The 23,298-nt window shown below is 38.8% G+C and overlaps 1 protein-coding gene across 1 annotated transcript in view; it reads right to left on the reverse strand.

The window, feature by feature from the left end:
* Positions 1 to 23,298, reverse strand: part of LOC124173971 — a 124,711-nt gene that overhangs the window by 19,063 nt on the left and 82,350 nt on the right. The gene's annotated exons all lie outside the window — the stretch shown is intronic.

Raw genomic sequence — 23,298 nt, forward strand, 5'->3', positions numbered from 1 at the left:
GAAATAACATCAACTGATTCTAAATCATTAGTGATGAGTGGGAAGTGAGATGTGAAGAATTCTTACGAACGTCAACGAGTGCACATTCTTTTGGTGTGTGCAGAGTGATTGGAAAACTGTTTATCATGCTTTACTAGAGTTACGTTATAGTGTTTTGAATTAAGTGTGAGTCAAGCTTTTCATTGATTTGGAATGTACGGATTATAAGTGTCATAAAGACAGCTCGTGAAATGTGAAGTGAAATGTTGTGTGCGTTGTAGTGCTATTTGTGATATGATCAGCAATAAATAAGTAAAACAAGTTACGTTAATTATGCTTTGTTTTTTACGTTAACCACCTCTAGTAAACTATACGCCGTATATTTCCGCACGCTGTCAATATTTGAAATATTTAAATGTAGCGAAGCAGATTGTTGTTTCCTTGACTAACATTTTAGGAGTTGCAAACATATGTTACTAATTGTGTAATATTTCTAAACCTGCCGCGTATATGTTACTAATTGCTCGCACGTAGGTGTTTGTAACGTAATAAATGTGTATCATTCACACATTTATCTTAACGTTATTTTCTTAACGATTCATTTCTGCATTTCCAAATGTTTCGTTTCTACTCCGACGTTGAGGTGTATTTCTGCTTTCCGAATACAAATGTGTATAATACTGACTTTGCTAGTTATGTTTTTCCATACTAATCACGCATACACTAATGGAAACAAATATCGGAAGTGCAAACAATATGCAATGTATATGATCAATGAATACGCGGCAGTTTGTACAACAATAACTGCATCTCAAACGTACAAATGCTTCGGTATTACTCATAAATCTACCCTTTCCCAATGGTATTGCAATAATTTTTGTGTACAGCAATCAAAAAATATGTCTGCGATGCGATATCACATCGAATTATCCATTATGAAGTTAAAATTTCAATGCATTTTGCTGAATCAATTTCTTTTGTTTGATAGTTTTACGAATTTTCCGCGCCGCGGAGGAGTCAGATGCAGTGTTGCCAAGCGTAGCCTAGCGGGTTGAACCCAAATCGCTACCGAGTATCGGCTGCCGAGCTGGCTAGTAGCATACCTACTAAGTTAGTAGCTCTTAGTAGCTCACTTAATAGAATCCATGAATACCATATCTTAGTAGGCGACTAAAAGGTCTTAGTAGCTGACTAAGTTAGTCGCCCTACTAGCGTGTTTTAGCGGAAATCTATGAATACGGCCGTTAGAATTTCCGGGAGAATGCAATATCAGGTATTTTTCGCGCAATGAGAGATAATACAAATTGTAACTTCAACTTTTTTGCTGCACGAATAAATACTTTAAGAACTTCGTTAAAACAACAGTTAACTTTATGTGCAATAGTATAATAATGTTAAATACACCAACGGATGAAGTTCGCCTTGAAAAAATATTTGACTTAGCGCACATATGCGTACAAAGTCACTTGTTCCTGCAGTGCCTTCAGTATAAGAATGCTTGCTTTTATCGAAATTACCTCCTGATGAGTCTAGGTGAATTTTTATTCACATCATTTATACATATTTGTAATAGTATTTCTTATTGAGTTACGATTGCGTAATATTATCTATTACATTGTACCTTATCTTTTGTTTTTCTCATTCATCTATGATTGTATGCTCTTATGTAATAATTTTTAACCTTGTCTTTCTATAACATTTTTGAATCGGGTATTTTTTATGTATTTTAATATTTTAATGGATTTAATTGCCCGTTAATGAACAATATTATTATTATTATTATATAAATTTCACTATCCTAGCTTTAATTTTCCCTACATTATATCTGCAGCCTTTTAAAGGAGTGGTATCCGCTCACTCGTTACACTAAGCAATAAATGCAATTCAGCTGTGAATTAATCAATTTTTTGCAAGACGAGTAAATGATTCAAGGCATGTATCAGTTGAAATGCAATCAGTCAAAATCCCTCATTTGGAATGTCAGCAATATGAGACGAAGTAAGTACTTTCCTAGTAAAATCCCAAGTTTATCGAAATGTTCCATTGGTTATTTCTATCCTATTTTATGAATTCGTCATAATTGTATAAAAGGTCTCACCTACCTCTTTCTCTTGATCGTATAAGAATTCACAGAAAAATAATTCCTTGTAGTGACTATCGCTCGCTATAAGCCATTCATGCATAGAACAAGCATATTCCTTACAGAAAATTATACACGTTTTTAAGGCTATCCTACACCTTTAACGACCACAGCAGTACCCTGAAGTTATACGAGTAACAAGGAACGAAGAACGAATTAAACACTTTTTTTAGGCTATGTCACACCTTTAATGACCAAAAAACTAGCCTAAACTTACACGTGTAACAGGAAACGAAATCTCACGATGATTACTTGCCTGACAAAATGCAAAGGTAATTCATATTCTGGCTTCCGATTAATTTCCGTCGGCATGAATCACTTGTCATGGGAAGATACCACAAAAACTAAGGCGTGACGACACAACGAATTCTCCCGACATTCCCTGATGCCTTCATTAGGGGACGGTGAAGATTCAGCCATGTTTTTTTGGCGCCACGCGAAACTGCTGAAGAATCGATCATTTTGAAAACACCCAGCGAAGAGCCAGTGTCTCAGCAACGCACAAAGTGGAGATCATTTCTCAAAGAAGCGGGCTTGAATACGTCCTGCGAAACACCGTTATCGTCCAATCAACCGTTAAATCAAAGATCAAGCAAGATCAAGGCAACCGTTTTGCTCACATGGGGTGGAAAAAAATCGTGTTACAGAATTTTAAATCTGGGTAATGATACCAGTAGTAGCCAAAATTACCAATGAGTTGTTTGAATCGAAAACGCACCATTTTTGAACGGAAACTAAGCCAAGCGGTCCGATTGGCCGCAAGTTTGCCCTGCTACCGGATGCTCTGGACAACTCATGACTTCGAATGCTTTGCCTGAATTTGCCTTTGCCATTCTACAGAGCATCTTTTGCAACAAGGCAAACTCGTAGCCAATCGGATCACTCGGCTCATTTCCTGTGGTTTAAAAACGGAGCGTTTTCGACAAAAACATCAATGGTAATTTTTATTACTACTGGTATCAGCTATCCAAGCTTCAAATGTCGTGACACAATTTTTTCCACTCTTTATATTTTGTTCTGATCAGAAATTCGAACTTTTCTACAAATTGCGGAAGTCGAAGGACATTTTTTTTCCCCGAACCATAACGGATTTCAATAAATGCTAGTCGTAATTTCCATAGAGCACTTCCTTTTTATTTGTAAACGGCTGTGTGTCCTAACACCACCTGCCACAAGCCTTTTTGGCGGCTTGCGGAGTATTACATAGATGTAGATGCAGGCAGTATTCGTCGCGATACGCATTTTCCTTGTAGACAAACATGCTTTGGCATGATTTCTCTTTTTCATTATATAAAAAAAGCCTTTGAACAAACTCTTCCTTTTCCTCACCATCTCATACTCAATATGAAAACTAATTATTTGCTGGGCCAATTCCAATGCGATTGATATATGGCCGCATATGCTCAACGCCCTCTCCATTCATTTCCTCTATGGCGCATTTCCAATTCTATTTTCTGCGCTACTGCAGGGCGAAATTTAAGGCGAAGACGACTGTCGAGAGTCCGTTATCCAAGTTCAGTTTAGTCCTGACATCGATTTTAGAGTGAAATCTGTACAGTGCGTGTAACTTCTCCCTCACTCACTCAAAGAAACAACCCGCACGTTGGTTTGGGTAAGCGAGGGAGAATCACAACCCAGACTAAGCCAAAGGCATGCGAATAACGCAAGCTTATCATTCCATGTTGAGTTCAACACCTTACTCCACCTTTTCCGCTTTCTTTCAAATTTGGAATATAATCGGCCCATGAGAGCAATGAATAAACGTTAGTCAGTAAAACTCTGCAAAAATTAGCAACGAAGTTACAACGCACTAAAGTTGCGAAAATTCCCTGCCTCTCTACTACTCTTTTTCGACTTCTTCGTCGTCAATAGCAGCAGACTCAATGGATGGTCACTCAAGTGAAATTTGACCGTCTCTACCAATATATGAACGACCTTAACTGTGTTATTAATGCAGCAACAGCTTCTACTCAAACACTGTTAGCATGAGCATAAATAGAGAAGTGAATTCTAATGCTATTAAACCTGTAATCTGGGGGAGAAGCGAGCGGGGAGGGGACGAGAGCGGCCTGCCGCTCTTGTATCCGCGACGGTGCGTGGGCGTTCGAATACTTTCTTCGCGGACGCGCCCTCAAATTTGGCATTTTGTGGCTTAACGGTGGCATATACGTCAAAATGCTCGAAATTGTTATCTATCAGGGTGGTAACTCGGCAAAATCTATAGGGAATGACCGAGGAATATTAAATTTTCCGATATTTTACCCCCATAAATGGCATTTGAGCAGGGTCAGGGGTTCACCTAGAAGTCTCAAAATTTTCAGGCCTCATTTTTTATCAGTCCTACAACTTTTTTTCATTGGGCCAGATGGATTTGAAAAAAAATCGATTCTTCCGAACCGCCCTAATGGACACTCAAATGAAATTTGACCGTCTTTACCAATAGATGAACGACCTCAGCTGTGATTGTATATAGCAACAGCCTTTACTCAACATTGTTCGAGAGAGCATAAATAGATAAATGAATTTCAATGCTGTTTAACTTGTTTGCATGAATTCTGGAATCTACCCATTCTGGAGTGGACAACACTACAGTCGATGTTCATAAGCTTGTTTGTTGAGGGAAAGAGGTGGATTAAGGGGTGAAGGGCGTGGGGGGGGGACTCAGGGTTCCTATCTGGAAAATTAAAATTAAATGGCAATATTTAAGTTGGTAACTCTCTAACGAGAAAGTTTTCACCTCATCATTGAAAAGACAGCGATTAACAATAATTGAAGAATTACTATAGAAAAAAAGCCACTTGTATCCGCAACTTAAACGCATTATCGCGGAGAAATTACCAAGGCGCCACGGTAATGCCTCGTTCACATTACGATTGTGCGAGCGATCGTCCTGACGATAGTTGGCCGAACTAGCCGTGTGAATGCATGTCCTGACAATAGTTGACGTAGTTCCGAACGTTGCCACTTTACGATGGTTAGGCGCTGGGAGACCGGAAACGGAAGCGACAAGAGAAAGACGAAAAGCTCGTGAAGCTCTATTTTTTTCCTGGATTTGTCCTAGGAAGGAAGAATATGGGCGGAAGAAAAATTATTCGGTAAATACACGTTGAGTACAGTAATATCTTGTCCCTGCACACCTCAACAGCTTTGCTAACCGTCAATTTCCCGTTCACTTTAGATGTCAGCACAAGAGGGCAGCACAGGTTTTAAATATCGTCGTGTGAATGCACGATAGTTCCGACAATCGCTGGAACAATCGTAATGCGAATGAGGCATAAGTAATGAATCCATCCCCAAAACAACGGACGGCCTTAATCCGTCCCTGTTCAGGGAGAACCTCTCATTTGAGAGGAGGAATAGTGAGTAAAAAACAACAGCGAACCACACGAGCGTCTTTCACAAGACCGAGGAGTGGTTGAGAAGCAGTGACCCGCTTGGCAGGAGTTAGTTACGTCATCATATTACACGCTGAAGGATTGAGGTGGTCAATTTTTCGCCGCGAATACCTGGAGCACTAGGCGACGGAGCGAAAAGTTGAATAACACGCGTCTCTTTATATCTCAAACTCCATCACAATCAAAAATGAAAGAATATTGTTCAACGAACACATATCTCCAGTTGCATCAAAATATTTGCACCGTTTGACCGTGGGACACCGGCTTATCCTATGTGGCCTCTGTTTCAGCGCTAGGCGATGCTTTTTGTCAAGGGCCCTGTGAATTGTTGGTTTCATCCTATTGGATGAAAATTTAGAACCTGCCCTATCCATTTGGACAAAACGGTGTTTTGCACAAATGATAGTACCAAAAGCCAGTTGGATGAAATTTTGACGGTGGGACAGGGTGCGCGTTAGTTGCATTAAATTTTGATGCAAATTTGACCGTGGGATATCGCACAGTGGGCGGAAATCGGAAAAAGCCGGACAAAATTACAAAATGACTTTTTTTGAGTTATAAACTTAAAACTTCGCAGGTATACTCAAAACTGATTGAAATTTAAGGATATGCAATTCATTTGACAAAGATCCTACCCGATTCTGAGATACACGGGCTTAAACGTGAGCAACGTTCCATGAAAACGCCCGTCTTCAATTTTCTCTGAAAATCTTCCAAAGTATGTAGAAGGTGAAGTTGTAGGTGGATTCTTGCGGAATAAAAAACCACATAATCTATTGGCATGGTGTTCTTTCTTTAATCTGCGCACGTCGGGAGTTGGATTAGCCGCGACGTGGTAATGTTATTGAAACTGTATGGGTTTTAACGCACAGCATTCACCGTTTTTATGCTTTTATTCAAGACACCGATTCTCAAATGGTCTGTGGTGAAGACAGTGGAAGTATTTTAGCCGAGGTGAGTGCACGTTTCATTGCAGTTCATTTCGTTTTCACTGGATACGATCGAAGACTATGCTTCTTTTAAAAGCGTTCACACTTCGAAAAAGTGACTTGTTTTCCCGGGAATCATACAAAAGACCTACCAGAAAGATACCAGCTGAGACTGTTATACCTTCTGTACTCTCCGATCCCTCACCCCCAGGGTTTTACTGCGAAAACGGACGTTTCATGACACCGCGGAGCTGTGCCTAAGACCGTCTTAACGGGGTATGTCTACGGGAACATCTAATAAGAATATTTGTATAAATTTGTACTATTTCAAATTTCTCTAAAACATCAAGCCTTGTGCCATTACTGAAGGGGTGAAGAAAATTATGGTTGAAAATGACAAGAATGAAAAGTCTGTACCAAATGTTTGGCGAGAAGTGATGTTTCATCCCAATTTCCTGCACTTTCTATGTTCTTTCATTCTGATAATAAAACTTCTGCCTGTTTGACCAATGAAACTCAAGTTGCATGATTCACAATTAACTTTGTAAATGCCGGATTGATGGATGGGTTCTATTTTGTCTTTGTCACGACACAGAACTTCACCGAGAGTGCAAGGGTTGTAGAAAGAAAATTAGAATTTATTTTTGGGGAATTTGTTTGCAAGCCTGTTGGAAAGGTCTCCCACAAAAAATGACCGGCACCAATTTTTAGAATTCTCTGTGATAGCGGAAGGGAGCAAAGCTGAGAAATAGCTCGCGTTTTCATCTTTCTCTGAAGGATTTTAGTTTAAGTATTTAAGCTGTAGCCATTTGAACTTGCAATTGATTTCACTGTGGAAAGTTCACAATTGAAATTGACTGCATTTAAAGGTAGATTGACCTATCTATGTAACATTAAATTGAATGTAACATTTTGCGATGCATGAGATCTTATTACGGATTAGCACACTGTTCTTTTTTTCTGCTTTGGAAATAATCAAATCTCCTTCGTTTATCTTCTAATTGATTGATCAAAATCAACTTGTTTGTGATTAATTTTCATACGGTGAGATTTACTTGGATTAGCAAAAGTAATATAATTATATTTATCGCACAATTTTGTTTTCCTACATTCTCGCGCCGGAGGGCTACTTTCACGTCGATTCCGTCGAAATTTTTTTACATCAGATGGAAGTCTTTTAACCTTCTAAAAACACATCACTAGTTTTTACTCGTCAGGACATGAGTCCCCAACAATGGAGGAAAATGAGGATTACACCTCGGGAAAATTATTGCTAGGTGACATTTCAGCCACTCAGAGGAAGTATCTCCGGAAAGGCTCGTCAATAGGTCTGTTACAGTTCGAAGTTTGGACTTAAAACTTTATGTTGCATGATCTCTGCCTTCTCTTCGGGTTTCCACCGCGTCCGTTGCCTTTTGGCGAGAACAGTTTCGACAAAAGCCAACGGACGCGGTGGAAACCCGAAGAGAATGCAGAGATAATCTGATCAACGCCGCGAAAATCTTCGAACCTACTTTATGTTGCAAGATTATAATAAATCCTGTATTAGTGTTGAAAATCTGTATTTAAATGAATAACTCGTCATCAAAGACAAAAAAATAGGTTTTGGTTTGTTAAATTGTGTACGAAAAGCAATCAATATCTAATATACATAGAATCAAATGTTTTATACCAATTAATGAATGGACAACTCAAGATTCTAACGCGATAACATATTTTAGCCGACGGATTAGGATTCCCCATGAGGCCTACGAAGCAAATTTTGCTTGCAGTTTCGATTCACAAAACTGCATAATAAGAGGTATAATTCCGAAAAAGGGGAGGGCGTATAATTTTGAATCGCCATATTTTTCTAGTGCCGCAACAACTTACAATCGGAATATGCCCAAAATACTCCATTCGATATTCCTGTATAAATGCTCACCGCGTAAAATGTATCTTTGGATATTTAGTTTTTCGGCCCCTGGGAGAAGGGATTCATTCATATAATGAGGCAAGAATTTAAGCAATGAGTGAACCCGGGCTCAATTGCAGCCGCTATTTGTTTTACTTTTAAGAACCTCAACTAAATGCTAACGCTTAAAATAAAACTTTCCTCAAACAACAATGCGTCTTGTTATTGACGAGACGACGATTATCACAACTACGATCAGAATAAGGTCTCAAGGAAAGACAAAAACAAGCATTAGATGATCCTCTGCCTCATACGTAAGACCCGAAGTAGAAAAATGGTAGAGCCGAAAGAAACCTTTCCATTTTCGACGTGGTAACAGAATGGGCCATTACTCATCCCGCTATCGAGCAAACAAATCAAGGTCACCGACCACCCCTATTCCCAAAAATGCTACTGCTGATCCATACCTCTTTGTGTTCGTTTGAAGCTGCGCGCTTAAGAATTCATTACCAAATACTTTTAAGCTTTAGTTACCAACTGTGGTGAAGAGGCTATGACCGTTAGCGAAAGGCAAACAGTGCATTGTTTTTCAGAGTAGGGATCCTATCTCGCATTCCTATTTTATTGTAATATTCCGGCACTTGGTGTTGTAAATAACATTTACACTTCACCAAAGTGAGGTATTTCATAACTGAAGTTCTGAAGCACACCACTCGAAATGTATTTCATTCTATATGTTGATTGTTCAATGAAGCGATGAACATCAATAAGATTTATTAGTCTCTTGAAGGGAAAAAATCTTCCCTCACGGAAAATCTCTTCCTCGTCAAAACAACAGCTCACCTCGCCAACCTATCTGATGGCAAAACGATATCCTTGGGAGGCGGTAGCTTTCAGCGTGGACCCAGGCCAGAAAGGAAAGCCTGACGAGGTGCGTTCATTAAAAATTCATAACTCCCCTTGTAATCGAGATAAAGTTACAATTCTTTCACCAAAAATAAATTTATAGTTTTGTTCAAATTTCATGCGCAGCATATATGGACCTATATCGTAAGATACGAAAGTTAGCAGGCGATTGATTTTTACCCTGCAAAATTCCATATTTCTCGTCCGAAAGATATATAAACACACATAACAACGTTGAAACTGAGTTATGAACAAATAAAAGTTTACCAGTATGGAAAAAAATGTACTATAAACATTTCCTGCAAGTTTCAACTTTATACTAAGAACAGTCTGCCGGAAAATGGATTAGGAATATAAACTCGGAAAAGTCAAGTAACTCGCCGAAATTCGATAAAATATTTTTTATAACAATTGTTATAGACAAAATCGAATAATTAATGTCTCCACTTAACGTAGCAACCCTTTCTGCTTCAGAATATATTTTTAGACTTGTGGAACGAGCAAATTTAAAAAATTGCCAAAATTCTTCTAGTGACATCTGGTTAATCGCTCTAGAACTACACCAAAAACGTATACGATTTTTGTACGTGTGGTGAGCTCTCTATATATACTTACTCTGTGATAATACCCTGTGAGCCACCTGATGAGATTTTGGCAGCTGGTGACCAATCACCAGCATGCCGTATGCAAGAAGGTTTCTGTAGAGAGGGCATGTTCAGGTAATCGCGATATATTTAGATTTCAAAAAACCTTTCAATAAATCTCCCCCCGCCACATTTTTAATTGAGCTAGAATTCGATGAAAAATCATACGCTGGATTAAGGAGTTCTTAAGCAACCGCGGACAAAAGGTAATTCTAGATGGCGTTTGTTCAGGTACGGCGAAGGTCACATCCGGTGTACCCCAAGGAACTGTTATTAGTCCCTTATTATTCGTTGAGTATAATATTGACATCACTAACATTGCATCTAGTAAAATCCGACTTTTCGCGGGAGAAGTAGTGCTGCATAGGGATGTAAACGACAAATCAGAGAGAATTGCGCTCGAGATGGATCTCATTCAAACGAAACGGGGGCTACTTTTAAATTACAGTTAAATCTGAACAAATGCACAGTAACGAATTTTTGGAAAAAGAAAGACTTTCCCAAAGAGACGTATTCAATTCAAGGAAAGTTATTAAATGTATCGTCGGTTAAGTATTTAGTCTTTCCCAAGAATTATCATGGGGAAAGCACATTCTGGAAATTTTCGCGCAGGCATATCGTAAATTAGGATTTTTTCACAAGAATTCTTGGAACATGATGAAAATTTAAAAGAACGATGCAATTATTCTCTCATGAGATCCAATTCGGACCACGCCGCTGCTGCGTGGGACCCGCGAGAAAAAATAATTGTTTCCGATGTATAGATAGAATTCAAAGACGAGCAGCAAGACTTTTTAAATATTTCTACGATAAACTGTAGTGTAACAGGATAATTATAAATTTAGAATACGAAAGTCTAACCGATCGAAGGGAAAAGTTTAGATCACGTCTTTTGCGGATATTTCCAGAAGAACGCCTTTTGCCTGATGCTCAAGATATTTTGAGAGAGCCTAATTATTATGGTAGAAACGATCATAAGGAGGATTAGGTAAATAGACTGCAGAATAGATAGATTTAATACGTTGTTTCCGCGTATGATAAGGGACCATATTAACTGCGAAAGTTTAGCTCTAAGATAACTTGACTTGGATTTAGTAGATTAGGCTCTGCATGCATAGGAACGAGCATCGTTCGATAAGTCCTTACTGCCGTATTCATAGTTTCCTTAGTAAGCTACTAACGCCTAAGTAGCGTTCTAAGTAGTAGCATACTAGCAAAATGGTATTCATAGATCGTCAGTAAGGGCTACTAACCTTAGTATGGTACTATCTTAGTAGCCGGTTCTTAGTCGCCCTCAGGCGTTGTCTAAGGGAGCTACTAAATATGGCGGACCGTTGTGGATGATCGAACTCCGGTTTTATTTGTATACTGTTATAGAGTTTTTACGCATTCGTGCCAAAATGGAATACGAGAATCCATTCTTCAAGCAAGGCAGGCAACGTATGTAGTGTAGTTGTTGACAGGAATTGAAAGTTTTTTGTAGCTGCGAGGAAGCTACGACTTGCAGTGAATTTGTGCCTCTAGTGTAAGTGAACACAATTTGTACATTCAATGCACCCCTAAGTGAATTGATTGCATATAGACGATGAAGTAAAGAGTGAAGCGACAAGTGAAGTGATTTGTGAGTGTATGGACTACGACAAAATAATTTATTTCTTCCATTATGATTTAATCATTTCAATCAAAGGTATCTACTAGCTTTTGCGAGAGGGGTATGTTTCATATTTGAAGCAGTTGTTCTTTAGGGATACAGCAAACGATTATAAATTTTCATTCGTTTGTACGCTTATAAGTTGTGTTTGATTTTATTACTTATTGTAGTCACTTCATCGTGAGCTTTCGCCAGTGTGTACATTTCGCGTATTTCGTTGCGCTGTTGTTTTTGTTTTGGTTACGGTACGAGTGATAGAGGAGAGTGAGATTGGAAGTTTGTTGATGTTACAATTTCTGGTTTAAAAATTTGTTTCAGCCTATTTATTTCATTTTCTACGTAATGGTAATGTGAAATAACATCAACTGATTCTAAATCATTAGTGATGAGTGGGAAGTGAGATGTGAAGAATTCTTACGAACGTCAACGAGTGCACATTCTTTTGGTGTGTGCAGAGTATTTGGAAAACTGTTTATCATGCTTTACTAGAGTTACGTTATAGTGTTTTGAATTAAGTGTGAGTCAAGCTTTTCATTGATTTGGAATGTACGGATTATAAGTGTCATAAAGACAGCTCGTGAAATGTGAAGTGAAATGTTGTGTGCGTTGTAATGCTATTTGTGATATGATCAGCAATAAATAAGTAAAACAAGTTACGTTAATTATGCTTTGTTTTTTACGTTAACCACCTCTAGTAAACTATATGCCGTATATTTCCGCACGCTGTCAATATTTGAAATATTTAAATGTAGCGAAGCAGATTGTTGTTTCCTTGACTAACATTTTAGGAGTTGCAAACATATGTTACTAATTGTGTAATATTTCTAAACCTGCCGCGTATATGTTACTAATTGCTCGCACGTAGGTGTTTGTAACGTAATAAATGTGTATCATTCACACATTTATCTTAACGTTATTTTCTTAACGATTCATTTCTGCATTGCAATATTTTTCGTTTCTACTCCGACATTGAGGTGTATCTCTGCTTTCCGAATACAAATGTGTATAATACTGACTTTGCTAGTTATGTTTTTCCATACTAATCACGCATACACTAATGGAAACAAATATCGGAAGTGCAAACAATATGCAATGTATATGATCAATGAATACGCGGCAGTTTGTACAACAATAACTGCATCTCAAACGTACAAATGCTTCGGTATTACTCATAAATCTACCCTTTCCCAATGGTATTGCAATAATTTTTGTGTACAGCAATCAAAAAATATGTCTGCGATGCGATATCACATCGAATTATCCATTATGAAGTTAAAATTTCAATGCATTTTGCTGAATCAATTTCTTTATTTTGATAGTTTTACGAATTTTCCGCGCCGCGGAGGAGTCAGATACAGTGTTGTCAAGCGTAGCCTAGCGGGTTGAACCCAAATCGCTACCGAGTATCGGCTGCCGAGCTGGCTAGTAGCATACCTACTAAGTTAGTAGCTCTTAGTAGCTCACTTAATAGAATCCATGAATACCATATCTTAGTAGGCGACTAAAAGGTCTTAGTAGCTGACTAAGTTAGTCGCCCTACTAGCGTGTTTTAGCGGAAATCTATGAATACGGCCGTTAGAATTTCCGGGAGAATGCAATATCAGGTATTTTTCGCGCAATGAGAGATAATACAAATTGTAACTTCAACTTTTTTGCTGCACGAATAAATACTTTAAGAACTTCGTTAAAACAACAGTTAACTTTATGTACAATAGTATAATAATGTTAAATACACCAACGGATGAAGTTCGCCTTGAAAAAATATTTGACTTAGCGCATGACTGCGTACAAAGTCACTTGTTCCTGCAGTGCCTTCAGTATAAGAATGCTTGCTTTTATCGAAATTACCTCCTGATGAGTCTAGGTGAATTTGTATTCACATCATTTATACATATTTGTAATAGTATTTCTTATTGAGTTACGATTGCGTAATATTACATTGTACCTTATCTTTTGTTTTTCTCATTCATCTATGATTGTATGCTTTTATGTAATAATTTTTAATCTTGACTTTCCCTAACATTTTTGAATCGGGTATTTTTTATGTATTTTAATATTTTAATGGATTTAATTGCTCGTTAATGAACAATATTATTATTATTATATAAATTTCACTATCCTAGCTTTAATTTTCCCTACATTATATCTGCAGCCTTTTAAAGGAGTGGTATCCGCTCACTCGTTACACTAAGCAATAAATGCAATTCAGCTGTGAATTAATCAATTTTTTGCAAGACGAGTAAATGATTCAAGGCATGTATCAGTTGAAATGCAATCAGTCAAAATCCCTCATTTGGAATGTCAGCAATATGAGACGAAGTAAGTACTTTCCTAGTAAAATCCCAAGTTTATCGAAATGTTCCATTGGTTATTTCTATCCTATTTTATGAATTCGTCATAATTGTATAAAAGGTCTCACCTACCTCTTTCTCTTGATCGTATAAGAATTATCAGAAAAATAATTCCTTGTAGTGACTATCGCTCGCTATAAGCCATTCATGCATAGAACAGGCATATTCCTTACAGAAAATTATACACGTTTTTAAGGCTATCCTACACCTTTAACGACCACAGCAGTACCCTGAAGTTATACGAGTAACAAGGAACGAAGAACGAATTAAACACTTTTTTTAGGCTATGTCACACCTTTAATGACCAAAAAACTAGCCTAAACTTACACGTGTAACAGGGAACGAAATCTCACGATGATTACGCGCCTGACAAAATGCAAAGGTTATTCATATTCTGGCTTCCGATTAATTTCCGTCGGCATGTATCACTTGTCATGGGAAGATACCACAAAAACTAATGCGTGACGACACAACGAATTCTCCCGACATTCCCTGATGCCTTCATTAGGGGACGGTGAAGATTCAGCCATGTTTTTTTGGCGCCACGCGAAACTACTGAAGAATCAATCATTTTGAAAACACGCAGCGAAGAGCCAATGTCACAGCAACGCACAAAGTGGAGATCATTTCTCAAAGAAGCGAGCTTGAATACGTCCAGCGAAACACCGTTATCGTCCAATCAATCATTAAATCAAAGATCAAGCAAGACCCGTTTTGCTTATATACAGTGGAAATAAAAATCGTGTAACAAAATTTTTAATCTGGATAATGATACCAGTAGGAGCCAAAATTACCAATGAGTTGTTTGGGTCGAAAACGCATCATTTTTAAACGGACACTAAGCCAAGCGGTCCGATTTGCCGCGAGTTTGCCCTGTTGCCAGATGCTCTGGACAACTCATGACTTCGAATGCTTTGCATGCAATTGCCTTTGCTCTTCTACGGAGCATCTTGCAACAAGGCAAACCCGTAGCCAATCGGACCACTCGGCTCATTTTCTGTGGTTTGAAAAAGGAGCGTTTTCGACAAAAACATCAATCATCAGCTTGTTTGCTGAGGGAGAGTGGTGGATTAAGGGGTGAAGGGTGTGGGGGGGGGCGAGTTAGGGTTCCTATCTGAAAAATTAAAAAAATGGCAATATTTAAGCTGGCAACTCTCCAGCGAGTAAGTTTTTACTTCATAATTAAAAAGACAGCGTTTAAAAATAATTGAAGAATAACAAAAAAGCCACTGGTCTCTGCAACTTTAACGCATTATCGCGGAGAGATTACCAAGGCGCCGCGGTAAGTCATGAACCCACCCCCAAAACAAAGGACGGCCTTAATCCGCCCCTGTTCAGGGAGAACCTCTCATTTGAGGGTAGGAATTGTGAGTAAAAAAACAAAAGCGAACCACAAGAGCGTCTTTCACAAGACCGAGGAGTGGTTGAGAAGCAGTGATCCGCTTGGCAGGAGTTAGTGACGTCATCACATTACACGCTGAAGGATTGAGGTCGTCAATTTTTCGCCGCGAATAGCTGGAGCACTAGGCGACGGATCGGAAAGTTAAATAACACGCGTCTCTTTATTGCTCAAACTATATCACAATCACAAATGAAAGAATATTGTTCAACGAGCACATCTCTAATTAACGCAGAGTAACCAACACTTCAGAGTAATCTAAGCTTCGACTTTGGTCACGTATTCTCAGATCCCTTGCAAGCACACCGATTTTGGACGGTCGGTAAAAAACCGGCCGATATTTCACCGGTGGATCGCTGCTTACTCACACACCGGATTTTAACCATTCAAACGATCGCTTGCTTGGCTGTCGTGATCCACAATGACAATGGTCGGTTGCTAACCGCCTTTTTACCGGTGCCGGTGCGCGGTTGGTCAATGTGCAAGTTCTCATACCCTCCCATTGCTCTCTATTGGAATGTGGACGGTCGATATTTTACCCACTTTCATTTGGGTGTGGGTAAAATATCGGCCAACGGAATAAAAATATGGAATGGAAGTATTCGTTCTCACGTGTAAATAATCGAAACCGTGCACTGTGTGCGATGAAGTTCTTTATTTCCGGTTACAACCGCGTCGTTTGCTGTGGCGATGATAATAGTGGCGATGACAATAGTGGCGGTGACAACGGTACTGTCAGGATCTTTGATCTGGAGGCACTGGCAGTAGCGCCAGTGAAACTGTTGTCATGGCTACAGCAACCGACGCGGTAGTAACCGGAAATGAGGAACTTCATCTAGTATACATCTTTATAAAGAGTGGCTGACAGGGTGGGAGGTTTTCACATTTTTTTATAAAACCAATTAATTGCATCATGTACCAATTGATTGACTGATAAGGGTACTTACATAGAAATCACAGCCAATTTACGCAAATTATACGAAATTCGACTTCACTGACCCCACTCTAATCGAAAGTGTCAACCACTAGCAATAAGGCGATAATAAGGCGTACAAAGTAAAGGCCGAACACAATATCAAATAAAATACGATAAGAGTACTTAATGAAGACATATTTTTTATTTCTTGCAAATTTTCAAGTTTGGGAACTCGCTGAATATTTGTTTTGTCTGAAGAAAATCAAGGATATTTTCGATTTCAGCGATGAAAAAGTACACAGGAATCGATTTTCAAAGAAATAAAACTACATTGTCATTGTTGGTTTGTTTAATTAATCACCGAGAAACTTGAGTTTTTTTTCAAAAACGTATACAATCGCTGACTACCTTAGGGACGAAATTTGTAGGATATTTTACATTCTACTCAATTTTCAGCAATAATTTGTATTCCAAATTGGATCTGAGCTTTCCGCGGCATTTCTCCTCGTGAGTAACGCGCGGAGGATCGCCCGAAAGCGGTTACTAATATGGATAAACTGTTAATTTAAATTTAAATATTCCGAGTTGTCAACAAAAAAGGCAATATATAATACATTTTGCCATTTTTGTAGAATGCTTCGTCACGAAATTATGCTAGTTACCTTCAGATTCGAATATGACTATCCAATAAGACTTGATATAGGGGAAGGTTGCCTAAGTCGCACCGATATTAGAAAAAAACGAATTAACTCAAAAATAAGTGATGCAATATATGTTTATAATGCTGCTTAATATAAGGTGGAATGTCTACTTCTCTCACAATTTTTCGGGACAGTAAATTCCAAGTTTAACACATGTATAAAAATTCAATTTCAAACCTCGGCAAACGGCAACCTGTTTCCCAAATCGCACCACTGGAGGCCAAAATTAGGAAATGATGTTTCAACGAAAATGAGAGGCAGAGAGGCAAGTTATTTAAGGTTATTTTTTAGATCCCTTAACAGAGTAAACATGTGCATTAAAACACCCGTAACATAAGGAACGAAAAAAGGTAAATAAGTCATATCTTTGACATTAATAATCTTCTATTTCACTGCAACAGTGATTTTGTTGCCAATTAATTTTCAGTGAATTTAGGATAACTTTATGGCCCTGAATTCGAATATGTCATTTGTTTTGCTAGATTGGCTCAATTTATTGTTATAACGTACAATATGTAGATTTAAAAAAAAACAAACAAAAAACTTCAAAATATTAATTGAGATACATTGTGCACACAAGCAAATGAAAATGAGAAAACATATGAAAATAATCACAAAAATGTTAATCCATTGTTCATTCAGCATGTGATAGAAAGAGAAAGAAAAAAAACAGTCTTTTAAAAATATTGCAATTAGCATCTCGAAAAACTCCGCCTATGTGATTTTCTGTTGTGTTGAACATCAGGACAGTCACGCTGAAGATTCCAGCAGTAGTCTGCCATCATGTGCTGGTCCCATCTACCTTGATATCGTTCTTCCATTACCTGAAAATCTTGATGGAATCTTTCACCTTGTTCCTCGCTGTAGTCACCAAGATTGTCCGGAAATCTATCAAGATGGCTGTGGAGGTAGTGAATCTTAATGCTCATATTTGCCCCCAAGGTTTTGAAGTTTCTGAGCATGTTTTTCACCAGTTCCTCATAATTATGTGCTTTGTAGTTACCCAAGAAATTCTTGACAACAGATACAAAACTGCTCCACGCAGGTGCTTCAATGCAGTTCATAACTTTAATGAATTCCAAATCATGCATAAGTTTCCGAATTTGGGGACCATCAAATATACCAGCTTTTAATTTTTCATTACTGAGTCCAGGGAATGATTTGCATATGTATTTGAAACAGTCACCATTTTTGTCCAATGCTTTCACAGATTTCTTCATTAGACCAAGCTTGATATGAAGTGGTGGAAGAATAATTTTGTCCCTATCAACTAATGGATCTTTTAGGATATTAGCTGTTCCTACAGTAAAGGTGTCTCTTGATGGCCATGAAACTTTCTCCCAGTGATCATGCTTTGCTCTGCGGTCCCACATGCAGATGAAGCAAGGGAATTTTGTGTATCCACTTTGCTGTCCAAGCAAAAAGTTAACCATTTTCAAATCAACACAGATACACCATTGGTGTTGGTTATAACGAAGTTTCTGGAGAATCATCTGGATATTTTCGTACTCCTCATGAAGTTTTGTTGAGTGGCCAATTGGAATGGATGCATAGCGGTTACCATTATGCAACAACACACATTTTAGGCTTCTACTTGAGCAATCGATAAAAAGCCTCCAGTCTTGAGGTTGATATTTTGTTAGTCCAAGTTTCAGTAGTATACCAGGAATATCACTGCAGTAAACAAGTTCATCTTGTTGACTGAAGTATGGAAGTAGATCTGCTTCTCTTGTCCGGTAAGCTGTGATTTTAGTTCCTGGTTGCAGGCAATTCTTCTCATTAAGTCTAGATGCCAAGAGTTCAGAAGACTGTTTAGAAAGACCGAGATCTCTTATCAAATCGTTAAGCTCTTCCTGACTGAAGAGCTGATGTCTTGTGGAGCTTCCTTCGTATTCACATTCACTACTATTAGTGTTCACGTGCTGCAAATCATCGTCATCTGAAGGGAGTAGTTTTGGCAGAGTGGTGAAGACTGGTACAGGAATGTCATCGTTGTGTGTCACTGGTCGCCTTGCTGATTCTAAATCGGGATATTCCCACTAATGCTTCTTGTAGCGATTGAAACCTTTTACATTGACCATGCAAAAATAGCAATCATTATGGTGATTTTTTGGCTCTCGCCACACCATTGGTACTCCAAAGTTTAAACCCCTTCGTTTCCCATTAGTCCACAGTCGTAAAGACTCCACACAGCGTTTGCAAACTTTATGAGGAGCCCAATGTTTATCTTGGTCTCCCAGTTTAACACCAAAATATGCAAGATAGGCCTGTTTCACAAAGTCAGTAATGTTCTTCCGTTGTTCTTGCAGAGTGTATTCTCCACAGATAAAGCAGAACTCATCAGGAGAGTTGAAACAACCTTTACGCGAAGAACTCATGTTAATCTATGAAAAGAATAAAATAAAATAAAAAATATATTTGCGAAAATATTGTAAATATGGTAAGGTGGAACTAATAGGACAATATTTATAACAATATTATCTATATGTTACATTTAACTAAGAATATAATGTAGTAACTAATCGCGAAATACCTTTTTCTTGATACTGTGAACGAGAAATTCTTCACTAGGAAAACTTTTAATGGCTATTACACAAACCGCGTCCTCTCTCACGCTCGTCCCTCTCTCGACTGCCGTTGTTCGCTTTCGAAATTGGTATTTTCCAACGAAATGTCCAAAGGGTGGGTTACGTACAGAAATGAAAACACGAACTTAAGAATGGTTTGTGGACTGTATTACGATTGTGGTTCACATCACTGGATAGGTCAAACTCGCTCGTCTGACGCCGCGCCGAAGACTGAGGGCTCCGTTCGTGTCTCTGAGCCGACGAAGCCCGTAGAAAAAAGCCACCTCTTGTCACGCCTGCCTCCACACCCTATCCCAATGGTCCCAACAGCCGTTCTGCGCACGACCCTGACCTTCACTGCAACAGTGTGACTAACTGATACTCCTTGAAATTGTGAGACACATGAGGGTGTCTCAAATCACTACCACGTCCCATAATCTCACCTTCTCCTCTATATTGTGTAACATATAAGATATTACATTTGTACATACGTAGTTACAAAATATAAAATGAATAGGCACACAGAATTGAGGAATCACAACCGATTTACGGATAATTTAATGAATTAACGCTACATGTCAGAGATAGCCTGTATCTAAGAAACTAGAGCCAATTGGGGAAATCCGTTTTCAGATTCAGATTCAGCACACCAAATATACCCAGTATTCGTTGAAATATCTCCGGCAACAACAAAAACATTTTTTTTGTTGAGCTGTGTAATAGTTGTAGATTTTGTGCTTGAAAAGAAAACTGCAATAATTGAAACAAAATTTACAAGTCTTTGTAGAAGTGTTAATGCTTTAGAATAGTCTTTTCACGGCAGCTTTATTAAGACGTCTTACATCGCACAGGTATAAAGAGACGTGGTGCGATTTGGGAGCGTCCGCCATTTTATATGAAATCATTTCCACTGCCTAAACACGGGATCAAATCACGCTGTTAATAGCACTTAATGAAATACAACAGACTTCAAAAATGTGACATGTAGCTAAAACTATCTAAATACAAATTATTTGTTTTCAATATTCTTGTAAAAAGACGAAAAAAATAGCACAAGAGACACTTCTCTTCTTAATACCTACGCATCTGACTTGTCACGACACTGGTGGCCACAATAGGGTAGTTTCCTTCATCAAAGAAAACGAAATGCATTGATTGCTATTCGTTACCCACCATTAGTGTATTTATAATACACAAATTATTTGGTTTTAGAAATCCCAGTTTAGACGAATGGTAATGGTCAATTTTAACCTCATTTGAAAAAGGCCAGATTGGCGCCCATGCGATTCCACTCCACGTGATGTCACAGGGACCTAGTTTCTACACGAGGGGATAGAGTTTTACATCGTCTCAGATTACCAATGCATGCATGAGTCACAGAGCTCAGGGAAACATCTCTTAATAATCACTCGTTAAAATTGTCTAAGGTCGGAAAGTTTCCTTCGTTTGATAAGGTAGTAATAATCCATATTTAAGCCAAGCGCTACCTGCTAGCAGGGTACTCAGCTACCTGGTAGCCGCCTGCGTCGTATCAGCGCTCAAGCCTCGCCTCAGGGTCACCTCACAGGGCGGCAGCGGGAGCCAGAAATACGTCACACGGACTTTTTCCCATCATTCCCACTTAGCCGCCGCGTTTTCGGGCGCTTGAAATTTTTCACTTTTCGTTTAATCGCGAAAAATAAATATCGTCATTCAAAAATCTAAGAGCGTGAAATGCGTACTCCAGGAGTAATAATCGATTTAGGCAATAAAAAATAGGAAACCACCCTGTTGAAGTGTGGTGTGCTTGTTGATGCAGGAAGTTCCAAATGCAGCCATTAGATTGCATATACATCTAATACTTAGTTTTCTAGAACGGTGGTGCGATTTGGGAAGCGGTGCGATTTAGGCAACTCTCTCCTAAGAGGATAAAATCAAAACTAGCCCAACAGATTCCAATCGAGGACCTTTCAGACGACATCTTGACTGGACTGAGTACAACAGGCACATGCGCCCCCTCGCGGTGGGCGGGAGGGGAAGGAGAGAGAGCGAGCGGTCGGCCTGGAATCGAATTGTGTCGGACGCACTGCGATTGGAGACGGCCTACCCGATGAATCGAGCGACGTGATCCCGTTCAGGCCAATGAATCGCTCTTTCAAATCGCCCGAAACGGAACGTGTGATCCTCTGAACCAAATCAACTCAACCATGCGAACGAAATGAATATCAAGAACCAATGGGAATCATATGAACGATGGTGATCAAAATGAAAACTTCGAATCAAATGATAACACGATCCACAGTAATACACGACGAGCAATCGATCCACTGAAAATCATATTACTGCAGTACGTGACGACGGCGAATCGCGCCAGAAATAACTCAGATTTTGGGTTGAAATTTTAAGAGTGCATTCTCAAGAGAAAATTGTACAATTGTGACCAAAACAATTGTTAAAAACTTCAATGGTACACCTCAATTATTTCGGTCATTATTTTTCTGGAACATTATTTTTTACTCTTCTTTATGTCATTTCATCTTTAAATTCTCCGAACGAAATTAATGTATCCGTTTTGATTTTTATATGAAATGAACGCTTTAGACAAGAATCCTTAGTGTAGGATATTACAACGGGCCAGCTTCTTCTCCGTGCGATTATATTTTCCATAATTCTACGATTCTTCATGAACCACATGACCTACATGAACCAATCGATCGATAGGAACTGCATGAATCATTGAATTAATTGGTTTCATTTAAATCTAATATCTACTGTGATTCAACTCATGTCAGGCAAGGATGTAGAGGGCGGGGGCAAGTGCCCCGGGCGGCAGATTTAGGGGGCAGCAATATTGGAAATGTTTATTAGTAAAATTAGACATTGCAATATTTCCAATGAATTTAAACTCAGTGGAAATATTGCAATATCTAATTTTACTAATACTAAGAACTTTCACCATGTCGTGCCCAACATCATACAAGATATTGACATGGTTACTTTAAAAATTTATTCTAATTTTCTAATTACATAATTTAACAACAATTAATAAATTATGAATCATTTCATAATTCTCAATAGCTAGCATATGGTGTGTAATTTCAACTACAGCATCTCAAAAAAATAGTTTACGGATGTATAAAATTTTAGTGGTGGAGATAGCATGAAGGAGGGAGCGAGAGGGTATGAGGGGGAGGGGAGTGGCAAACTGATCTTCGCCCCCCTTGGAAAAACTCCTAGTTCTGGCCCTGATTCATATGGTCCATGGCAATGAATCGCCCAAAATGAACGAGACACTCATGAAGGACACCGCTCGGATCGACGGTGGCGGACGGCCATCTGTGGAGGGAAGGGTGGGAGGGACCAAGGGGGTGAAGTTATGAGGAGAATGCGAACTGCGCGAGCCAAAACAGAACCTTCACCCCAACTTTACCTATCAGGGTCACTCCAGGCCAATTCGGACAGGAGCTGACCCTTGACCTCTAAGAAAGTGATGAAAATAGGAACACATGTTCGCGTTCTCAATGTAATAAGAGCCATACGACCGAGAAAGTCTTACCTGGACCAAAAGAGGCATACCCGCGATAAAGATAAATAATTAACCACAACACACGTGAACCAATCAGGTTACACCTGACCTCGGATGGAGTGTTTATATGTATACTAGAAAATTTTCGAAGAACGGCATTCGGAAGATCCCCTGAGGATGATCAGAAAGTCGCGGATCGAAACGTCGGGAGACATGGACGACATCAACCGGTGGAAAACCCGAGAAATTTGTCTGCAACTATATATTTAGTACATACATAATAGGGTATTTTCCTTCATCAAAGAAAACGAAAGGCATTGA

This window comes from Ischnura elegans, chromosome 2 (assembly GCF_921293095.1).
Source record: "Ischnura elegans chromosome 2, ioIscEleg1.1, whole genome shotgun sequence".
NCBI lineage: Eukaryota > Metazoa > Arthropoda > Insecta > Odonata > Coenagrionidae > Ischnura > Ischnura elegans.